The sequence below is a fragment of the Lathyrus oleraceus genome, chromosome 2 (assembly GCF_024323335.1).
Source record: "Lathyrus oleraceus cultivar Zhongwan6 chromosome 2, CAAS_Psat_ZW6_1.0, whole genome shotgun sequence".
In the NCBI taxonomy this organism is placed as follows: Eukaryota; Viridiplantae; Streptophyta; class Magnoliopsida; order Fabales; family Fabaceae; genus Lathyrus; species Lathyrus oleraceus.
In genome coordinates this window covers 10,495,693-10,505,130 of record NC_066580.1, presented here as the reverse complement: position 1 = coordinate 10,505,130, position 9,438 = coordinate 10,495,693, and the positions used below count along the sequence as shown (strand labels likewise).

Below are 9,438 nucleotides of genomic sequence, written 5' to 3'. Positions count from 1 at the left end.
CTTTGTCCATTTACCACAAACGGATTATAGGAATTGTTATGGATTTCAACTGCTCCAGATTTGAGGATTTTGGAAACCTTAAAGGGGCCTGTCCATCTCGAACGCAGCTTACCTGGAAAAAGTCGTAATCTGGAATTGAAAAGGAGAACAGAGTCACCTATATTAAAGTCCTTTTTTACAATCTATTTTTCATGCCATGCTTTGGTTCTTTCTTTGTATATAATGATATTCTCGTAAGTGTTCTGGCGGAGTTCCTCCAATTTGTGGATATCGAGGATTCGCTTCTCGCCATATGCTAGGTAATCCAAATTCAGGGTCTTGATGGCCCAATATGCTTTGTGCTTAAGTTCAAAAGGTAAGTGGCATGACTTTCCATAGACTAACTGGTATGGTGTAGTTCCAATAGGGGTTTTGTAAGCAGTTCTGTAAGCCCATGTTGCTTCTGTTATCTTTTCAGACCAATCTTTTATGGATATTTAAACAGTTTTTTCCAAGATTTTCTTAATCTCTATGTTTGATACTTCCACTTGACCATTAGTCTGGGGATGATATGGTGTTGCTACTATGTGTTTTACTTCATACTTCCTTAAGAGTTTATCGAATATCCTGGATATAAAATGTGATCCACCATCACTTATGACAAGTCGTGGTACTCCAAATCTGGGGAAAATATTGTTTTTAAACAACTTGATGACTACTCTTGTATCGTTAGTGGGTGAGGCTATAGCTTCTATCCATTTGGACACATAGTCGACGGCTACCAAAATATACTTGTTTCCCATCGAAGATGGAAAAGGTCCCATGAAATCAATATCCCAAACATCAAACAATTCCACTTCTCGGATGTTCTTTAAAGGCATTTCGTCGCGTCTTGAGATGTTTTTAGTGCGCTGGCACCGGTCACATTGGACAATATAAGTATGGACATCACACCATAGTGTTGGCCAATAAAGACCAACTTGAAGGATCTTAGCGTATGTCTTGGATGTGCTTGAATGTCCACCATATGGTGAAGAGTGACAATGCTCTATGATATTTCTAACTTCTTCTTCCAGGACGCAACGTCGAAAGATGTTATATGTTCCTTTTTTAAAAAGGAGTGGTTCGTCCCAATAGAAATGTCTTACATCTTTAAAGAACTTCTTCTTTTGTTGATAATTGAGGTCAGGTGGTATGATATTAGCGGCTAGATAATTCACAAAATCAGCGTACCATGGTACTCTGCTAATCTCTGAAACTGTTCCAAAGTTGTCTCTATTAGGTTCAAGGGGAACGGTATCTAACTTAGCTATCAATATGTCATAGGTGAAATCATCATTTATAGGTAAATGGTCTGGCTTCAAATGCTCTAGTCTGGAAAGATGGTCAGCAACTACGTTTTCTGTTCCTTTTTTGTCTCGGATATCTAAGTCGAACTCTTGTAGCAAAAGGATCCATCTGAGTAACCTAGGTTTTGCATCCTTTTTTCTTAGAAGGTAACGAATAGCTGCATGGTCTGTATAGACTATAATCTTAGATCCAACAAAATAAGACCTAAATTTATCAATTGCAAAAACTACAGCTAGGAGTTCCTTCTCTGTTGTCATATAATTGAGTTGAGCAGCATCTAGGGTTCTACTAGCGTAATATATCACATGTAATTTCTTATTTTTTCTTTGTCCTAAAATAGCTCCTACAGCGAAATCGCTAGCATCACACATTATTTCAAAAGGTTGAGTCCAATCCGGAGTTTGTAAAATGGGTGCTGAAATTAGCGCTTGTTTTAAATGATTAAAGGCTTCGATACATTTTTCATTGAAAATGAATTCAACGTCTTTCATCAGAAGGCCGGACAGGGGTTTTGTTATTTTAGAGAAATCTTTGATAAAGCGTTGGTAGAAACCGGCGTGTCCAAGAAAACTTTGATAAAGGGTCGGTAGAAACCGGCATTTGATCTATGAATGGAAGGGGGAAATGGTCTTTCCTAGTTGCCTTATTGAGTTTCTTGTAGTCTATGCACATACGCCATCTGCCTTCTATACGTTTAGCCACATGCTCGCCCTTCTCGTTCTGCACGACTTTGATGCCTCCTTTTTTGGGTACCACATGTACAAGACTTACCCATTTACTATCGTAGATCTGATAGATTATACCAGCTTCTAGAAGTTTAAGGACTTCCTTCTTTACCACCTCACTCATTACAGGGTTAATTCTTCTCTGATGTTCTCATGAAGGTTTTGAATCCTCCTCTAGCGAGATCCTGTGCATACACACAGATGGGCTTATACCTTTTAAATCAGAGATGTTGTATCCTAAGGCAGAGGGGTATCTTCGTAAAACATTCAAGAGTTGGTTTGTCTCGTCTTAGTTTAAGGTGGCACTAAATATTACTGGGTGGTACATTTCTTTATCCAAAAATCCGTATCTTAGGTTCTTGGGCAATTCCTTAAGTTCTTGAGCTGGTTTTTGAGAGTTTAGTGAAAGGTCTGGAGTAAGGGCCAAACATTCGTTAGTGTGAGGTTCTGTTTCCTTTAGCTCGTCATCCTTTTCATTCGGGTTTGAAAATGGTTCGATCATAGGTTCTTCTTGATTAAATTCCCTTATGCATTCATCTATGATATCAATCGCGTAACATGTGTCTCCTATAATTGGTGCCATCAGGAACTTTGAAAGAATAAACTCTATCTTTTCATCTCCTACTTCGAAAGTTAATTTTCCTCTTTTAACGTCTATTATAGCTCCGTCTGTTGATAAAAATAGTCTACCTAAAAGGATAGGGATATTGTCGTCTTCCTTGATATCCATGACCACAAAGTCTGTCGGGATATAAAGTTGACCGATCTTAACGGGGACGTCTTCTAATATGCCTACAGGATACTTAACAGATCTATCGGCTAATTAGAGGGACATCTTAGTTGGTTATAATTCTCCTAAGTTTAACCTTTTACACACAGCTAAGGGCATTAAACTCACACTAGCGCCTAAGTCTAGGAAAGCTTTTTCGATCTCATGACTCCCTAGAATGCAAGGTATAGAAAAACTCCCAGGGTCTTTCTCCTTCTTAGCAAGTTTATTCTTGGAAATAAAGTTGCATTCCAAGGGTTTGGGATCGTCAAGCCTACGCTTGTTGGTTAAGATGTCTTTGAGAAATTTGGCATAAGATGGAATTTGGGTGATGGCTTCAGTGTAAGGAATCTCTACATGAAGCTTCTCTATTACTTTTATAAACTTTTGGTATTGGTTATCGATTTTGGTTTGTTTAAGTCTTTGCGGATATGGGATTGGTGGTTTGTACGGGGGTGGTGGTTTGTAAGTTTTATCCTTGGCTTCTCCTTCTTGGTCGGTTTGTTTTTCGGGTTCCACTGGTTCCCCTCCTTGGTTGGTTGGTATATTTTATTTAGAAGATTTGGACTCGCTCATTGCTGGGTTATAAGGCCCTTCGTAAGCGGTCCCACTTCGTAATGTGATAGCGCTAGCTTGCCCTCGAGGGTTGAGTTGAGGTTGTCCAGGGAATTGTCCTCCAGGTGTAGTTTGCAGAGCTTGGTTTTGTGCTACCTATGAGATCTGGGTTTCAAGCATCTTATTATGAGTAATTATCGGATCAATCTTAGTCCCTATTTGCGTTATCAATTCGTTTACGTGAATGTTCTGGTTTAGGAATTCTTTATTTTGCTGAGTCTGGCCTGATATAAAGTTCTCTATGATCTTCTCAAGGTTAGGCTTTTGGGGCACAACTTGCATAGGTTGATTTGGTTTTTGGTCTTGAAAACCTTGTGGTCTTTGAGGTGCAAAATTTTGGATAGGGTTTTGATTTTTATAGGAAAAATTTGGGTGATTCTTCCATCCAGGGTTGTAAGTGTTTGAAAATGGGTTTCCTTGGGCGTAATTCACTTGGTCGCTGTTCAGGTCGTTCAAATGGTTACATTTCGTCGATTCGTGTCCATTAGATCCACAAAGTTCACACTCTGTATGGACTACCGCTGCGGTGTTAGAGTTTGTAGAAATATGTTCGACCTTAAGGGCTAAAGCGTCCATTTTCGCTTGCATCATATCCATAGAACTTATCTCATGTATTCCACCTTGGGTCTCCTTTTTCCCTACTGATGCTCGTTCAGTTCCCCATTGGTAATGGTTTTGGGCCATATCCTCAATTAGGTCACAAGCTTCAGGGTAAGGTTTGTTCATCAACGCACCATCAGCGGCAGCGTCGATGCTCAACTTTGTGTTATAATGGAGTCCATTGTAGAAGGTATGAATGATCATCCAGTGTTCTAGGCCATGGTGTGGACAGACTCTTAACATCTCCTTGTATCTCTACCAAGCTTCAAAAAGTGATTCTCCTGGGTTTTGAGTAAATCTAGTTATTTGGTTTTGAAGAACACCAATCTTATTAGGGGGAAAATATCTAGCAAGGAATACTCTCCTAATGTCTTCCCAGGTAGTTATTGAGTTAGCTGGAAGTGAATCTACCCACAAACGTGATCTATCTCTGAGGGAGAAAGGAAATAATCTTAAACGAATTGCATCAGGTGAAGCACCGTTGGACTTAAAGGTGTCGGCCAGTTGGATAAAGACTTTTAAATGTTGATTTGGGTTCTCAATAGCGAGACCCGCGAATTGGTTTTATTGCACTAATTAAAGTAAAGATGGTTTTAGTTCGAAATTGTTGGCAGGAATGAGGGGGTTTACTATACTAGAACTAGGTTCCTCGTCAGAGGGTTGGGCAAATTCCTTAAGAGGTCTCCGGTCACAATTCTCGGCCATAGCTTTCTTAATTCGGATGAGTAAGAGGCGTGTACGAGTGTAACGTTCGGGTTCCGCTAAAGGATCTACTAAATTTCCGGTACTACGGGTTCTTCGCATTAACCGGCTAATAATGCCTTAGTCTAGACGGTGTAACAACAAGGTACGAAATTTGACGAAGTTAGTCCCCAACAACGACGCCAAAAACTTAATCGCTATATTCGCAAGTGCACGAATCGCGTCAGAGTAATATAAAAGATTATCAATCCCACAGAGACCAAATCGTCAATCTATCGATTACTATTGTTACGATGATTATCTAAGGCGGTACAAATGAGATATTGATGTCGCAAAATAACAGTAAATAAAGAAAATTATAAATACAGTGCAGATAAAGACAGGCTTGAATGTATTTCACGTCAGTTAAATGATGCTTCGATTGTCTAAATAGAACTACTTATGGGGCAATATTTTCTACTCTTGAAAATAATCCATTTAACAGGAACTGTCGCTTTCGCATATTCAGAACCGAGTTTACCGTTAAATTAAGGCCTTTTGTTGTCACTTATAAAAGGTGCGCAAAACGCTAAAGTAGTAAACCTATTTTTAAGAAATAAGACTAGTAAGCTTAGTTGAAAAGTGATTTTGATTCGGAAAGTCTAACCAAGGAGTTTCCTGATTTAAAATCTATCAACGCGTCCGAAAACAGTTTCAAAAATTATTTTTCCTTAAAGTGATAAAAATTCCTAGTTAACTAAGCCAGGGTGCTTTCGCACTCCTTGAGTAGTTAAAATTAACCAAGTTTGCTTCAGAAAACTCGAATTAAAAATCAAAATAGCCCCTAAAGCATTTCTACAGATGTAATATGTGAAACATCTCTTTAACCGCGATCCTTACATTCTAACCTTTGAAAGATTTAGCCAGACATGGTAATACAAACAAATACAACGATATTGAACATGATGAAAAGAAGTTTAGAATGTAAGGCGTGAAGAACAAGTAAAGCGTGTAAAACAATTAAAACGAGCAATACAGATAATGGCGAGAAAATTAAATAAAGTAAAGACAATGGAAAGAAATAAAATAAAATAAAGACAATGGCAGGAAAGTAAATAAAGTAAAGCATGACAAGGAATTAAATAAAGTAAGGCATGGCAAGTAAAATAAAAAGGCGATTAAATTAGAACCTGCTCCAAATGGAGGCTTTAAATCCAGTAAGAGGAAGTAAATGAACCTTTGACTTTGACAATAAAGATGACAGCAAAATCAAAGTGCTCCAACTTAATTACACTAAGGCGCGATAACCCCTCGATGTGACGGATTACCGTTTTTACAGATGATATTATAGTCTTAGTGTTATAAACTAAGTTGGATGATTTGGAAGTGAACTAGAACGACCTATTTATAGATGAACTCAACAACATGCAAAGACCAGGATGCCCTTCAACTACTCTTTAGTGGGAATGTGGAATTCAAAGGTGGCGCCCGCCATGTGAGTAAATGGGGAAGTTCATGGAATCGTGGCAGTTTCCCCCAAGTTGAGGGATGATGTGTCAAGGCTTCTCATATAGCAGCCACTATGCAGAACGCCACGAGTACAATATTTGCCGAAAACCCTAATTTTTGGTCTTTTTGCTTCGTTTCTTCTACAAAGGTCCTGAAAACTGCTAAATACCTGAAAACAACACAAAAGAAATCATAACACAAGCAAAATGATAATAAAGACCTAATAATCATGTGCAATCCGAGTCAAATACGCGGTGTGATTCAGTGTTATCATATATATATATATATATATATATATATATATATATATATATATATATATATATATATATATATATATATATATATATATATATATATATATATATATATATATATATATATATATATATATATATATATATATATATATTAATTTTATTGGAAATCCACCATAACTTATGGAGAATTTCAATCAATCTTGATGAACAAGATTGTTATCACCCACACAATAATAATGAAAAGAGAAGGACAATGGTGAAAGAGAGTAAAGAACGATGAAGGAGAAGAGTAATAAAATCCTACAGAGTTTCTCTCTGCCCATAAACTGTGGAAAACTTCTTATTCACTTTGCAACTACAAAATACTGTGAATACAATGTTATGAATGCTATATTCACTTCATTACAAGAATAAGGGTTACTCCCTCTATTTATAGATTTAGGTTAACCTGGACCTCAAGCCAAATCCCAAAACTATAAAAGCCCAAAATAGTTAACACTACTAAAATATGCCTAAGTTGAAATCTTGTGTGAAGCAACATGCTTCGACACACTAATACAACTCAACACACTAGTTGATTCGACATTTCATTGCTTCTGTCGAGCAACCTGCTTCTACACAAGGAATTACAAATCAACACACCACCTAATTTATTGTGTCTAAGCTATCTACATTCATTATAGCTTTTAGTCTTCTGAACACTTCGACATACAATCCCTTAATTATGACGTCTGTAATTTGATTCTCAGTTCATCAGTGTTCCACATTCATCTTCCCATCTTCTACCTACTCTTGAAGATAATGGAACCTCATCTTGATGTGCTTGCTTCGACCATGTGCGATCGGATTCTTCGCCAGATTGATAGCTGACATGTTGTCGATCTTCATGGTAATTGCTCCATGATTTTTTGCTGTTATCCATTCGACCAGATTCACCATCCACATTGCTTGACATGCACAAAGAGAAAAAACTATGTATTCTGCTTCGCATGACGAGTATAATGCCACTACTGCCTCCTTTCTCGAACTCCAAGCAACTAGGGCACCACCTAGCATAAACATATAGTCAGCTGTGGACTTTTGATCCTCAACATCACTACATCAACTTGAGTCGGTGTATACCACTAGTTTACGTTATTTTCCTTCATCAGCTGCAGGAAACAAAATGCCATAGTCAAGAGTTCCTTTCAAATACCTTAGTATCTTCTTCGTCGCTACTAGATGTGATACCTTTGGCTTCTGCATGAATCTACTCACCATACCTACACTATATGCTAAGTTAGGCCTTGTGTGATAAATTTATCGAAGTGACCTAATAAGTCTTCTATATTGGGTTAGGTCGACATCATCTTTATCTTAATCTTCCGGCATTTGTAATCTGGGCTCAGCTAGAGTCGAAGTTGGGTTGCAATCTTGCATCTCAAATCTCTTGAGTATTTCGACAGAATACCTTCTTTGATGCATCATCAAACCTCTATCACACTTGTAGAATTCAACTCCAAGGAAGTATGAAATGTCACCAGATATGACATTTCAAATTCCTTATTCATATCACCTTTGAAGTCTTCAATCTCCTTCTTGCAACTACATGTTATCAACAAGTCATCGACATAGAGGCATACTATAAGCAATTCCCTCTTGCTTCTTCTTACATATAATCCATGTTCAGTTTTACACTTCAAAATATCCTTCTCCCTTAGAAATCCATCTATCTTCTTGTTCCAAGCTCTTGGAGCTTGTTTAAGTCCGTACAGGGCTTTATGCAGCTTGTACACCTTTCTTTCTTCGCCTTGTTTCACAATCCCAGCTGGTTGTGCAACATAAACTTATTCTTTTAATGGGACATTCAGGAATGTAAATTTTACATCCATCTGACACATCTGCCATTTATCCATGTTTGCTAGACCAATAACCAACCTGATTGTTTTGATCCTAGCAATAAGTGCAAAAACTTCATCGAAGTCGATTCCTTCTTTCTAAAGAAATCATTTCGCCACAAGTCTCGCCTTGTGTCAAGTCACTTCTCCTATAGGATTCAACTCACCTTGTATACCCACTTCACATCGATTGTCTTCTTGTCTTGGGGAAATTCGACAAGTGACCAAGTGTTGTTAACTTCGATTGACTTTAGCAATTCGTTTGTTGCTTTCATCCACTTCGAATCTTTCAATTCCTCAGCTGTATTGACTGGTTCGACATCTGCATAAAAAGCATAATATACCAACTCACCTTCTTCATTGACCATATCATCTAATGTAATCACACATTCTTGCAACCTTGTAGGCATGTGTCTTGTTCTTTGAGGTTTGCTTGGGCCTGCTTCACCTCTGATTTCTTCCCGTCGAACTTCTCTTTCGACTTTACTAGTTGGTTCATCACAAAATATTCTCATTGAATCCTTCTTAACATTCTCTGTCCAATCACATTCTTTAAGATCATGTATGATCATATCCCTGTTGATCACCACTTGCTTATTCATTGGGTCGAACAACTTGTATCCTCCAGTCGAATGATATCCTATCAAGATCATGTGACTCGACTTGTCATAAAGTTTTCTTCTCAACTGATCTGATACTTGTTTATGTGCTATAGATCCAAACACTTTCAGATGACTCAAGCTATGCTTGACACCAAACCAACATTCTTCTGGCGTGATTCCTTCTACCTTCTTCGTCGAACATTTGTTCAGGATATATGTTGCAGTCAACATAGCTTCTCCCACATACATAGGCTTTTATTGTTGAGTGTTACTCACCTTTAGTTTTTTTAAGATGATTAAGTCAACACAAATATATGTACTTAGTTTAATATATAGATTAAATTAGAATGGTAATTGGACTCATTTTTAGTTGACGTTGGTAAAAATTATACACATAAATGGTATGAACGTGGGTACATAGGTCTTAGTAAAAGCCTAAATAAAAATATATTATTTTTACTAAAAATATAA

General features: G+C 37.5%; 1 non-coding gene across 1 annotated transcript; it reads left to right on the top strand.

Annotated features, from left to right (window-relative positions):
* The first annotated feature begins 4,252 nt into the window (after positions 1-4,252).
* LOC127124026 (small nucleolar RNA R71) lies at positions 4,253-4,359 on the top strand. The gene has a single exon (XR_007803670.1). It is a non-coding gene; the product is annotated as a small nucleolar RNA R71 (small nucleolar RNA).
* The last annotated feature ends 5,079 nt before the right edge of the window (positions 4,360-9,438 follow it).